Source organism: Rhinolophus hipposideros, assembly GCF_964194185.1.
Source record: "Rhinolophus hipposideros genome assembly, chromosome: 12".
In the NCBI taxonomy this organism is placed as follows: domain Eukaryota; kingdom Metazoa; phylum Chordata; class Mammalia; order Chiroptera; family Rhinolophidae; genus Rhinolophus; species Rhinolophus hipposideros.
Genome location: NC_138058.1, coordinates 20942064 through 20943899, shown reverse-complemented (window position 1 = coordinate 20943899; position 1836 = coordinate 20942064).

The following is a 1836-nucleotide window of genomic DNA, read 5'->3' as shown; positions in this document are numbered from 1 at the left end:
GAGGTGCTTGGGCTAGGACTTCAGATATGCCTCGAAGCATGGTAAGCTAGCAGGGGCTGAGTTCTTGACTGCCTGAACCCTTGACTCCAACTACCTTCAGAAACTGCAGTGCTTTGGATGTGCACCAACTCTTACGTGGGCAGAACAGCTCTTCTTCCTACGAGGTATGCCAAATAAAGCCTTTGTAATTGACTACATTTAGGCTTGAAAGATTACAAATAAGTTCTTGGCCAAGAGCTGGACTCCTCAACAAGTCACGTCAAATGAAGGCAAATATTGATGCTTCACACAATACCTAAGCATACATATTAAATCACAAAAATGTTAATTAGGATTTCATGCAACATAGCACATTTTTGCAGGAGGGGAGATTTATCAGCCTGCTTTCTGACATTAGGAATTTGCAGATGCAACAGCCTTCTCTCATTTGTAATCTCTCTTTCCCTTTCAGTCTAAACTGTCAATGTTTCTGCTGATACACAATTCTCAGGAACTTTACTGGTCTTTCTTATATCTCAGGGATTGAGTTCCTTTGACAAAAGGCACATCCACACATCTTTCTGAGAGAATCCATTCTTTATAGTTGTCTTCTGCTGAAATGGAGGAAACCGATGTGTATATATATATATATATATATATATATATATATATATATATATATATATATATATATATTTATGGAAGCCCATTAGTTTGATTTCAGGGTTTTATGAACCACACCCTTAATCTCTTATGACTGAATACTCTTAATTTTGGGTATATCCCAGTTCTAAGAAAAGAAATGTGGAGTCAAACATGTGTCTTTTACCCTAGAGCATGCTTTTCTGACCGTAAATCTCTTACATTAAAGTCTTTCTTATCTAGATAGATGAATCTTCAAGTCCTGGTTATTTTTTCTTTTACGATTGTACCTCAGTGTGTTTTTATTTTACTATAAGCAGCAGAAAGAAACCGGACCATACCTTCAACACCTTCCTTGGAAATCTCCTGGGATAAATATCCAAACTGATTTACAAATTTACTATACACATAACTGCAGGACACAATTTCATTAAATTTTCTGCCAATTTCTATTAATATGTTCCTCACCTTCTGAACCACACCAGCAGCACCTATAATGTCCATATTTCTACTAATAATCTGTTCATAATGATTGAGGTACTGTCTAAGGCAATTTAGATTTTCTCAGTTCCTTTGCATTCCTTGCTAGAAGATTTATTAGCACACATATTACTGCTAACAGTTTGTTCATGAACTGTTAGGCTTTTTCTCTAGGAGCTTTAGGCTTTTTCTATCATGTTTTTCAAAATTCTTCCAGTTCTTGTCAACTATTCATTTCTGAAGCCAGTTCCACATTCTTAGGTATTTGTTGTAACACCCCCCACTTCTGATGCCTAAATCTATATTACTTTTCTATTATTATCTTAACAAATTGCCACTAGTTTAGTGGATTAAAATAACAAAACTTAATTTCTCAGTTCTGTAGGTCAGAAGTTAGGGTGGTCACATGTAGAGGGCGGGTGCCTGTAAGGCACCATTACATGACTGAGAAGCATGAGATAGAGGAAGTTACTTGGGTAACACCCACATTCTGTAGGGGTGTCCCCAATGGCTTAGCCTGCAGCAATCTTTCTTATGTTAATGCCCCTCCACCCAGCAAAAGAATGTATATAACCCATGATTGAGCTGCAATAAAGAGAGACTTGATCAGAACTCCTGTCTTGTCTCCGGTCTTTGTGTCTCCCATTTTCCTCCCTTCTAGGTGCTTCAGGGTCCCTCGTGTAGTGTCCCGCGGGTCGGGACAGTCACAATATCAAAATCAAGGTATCAGCCAGT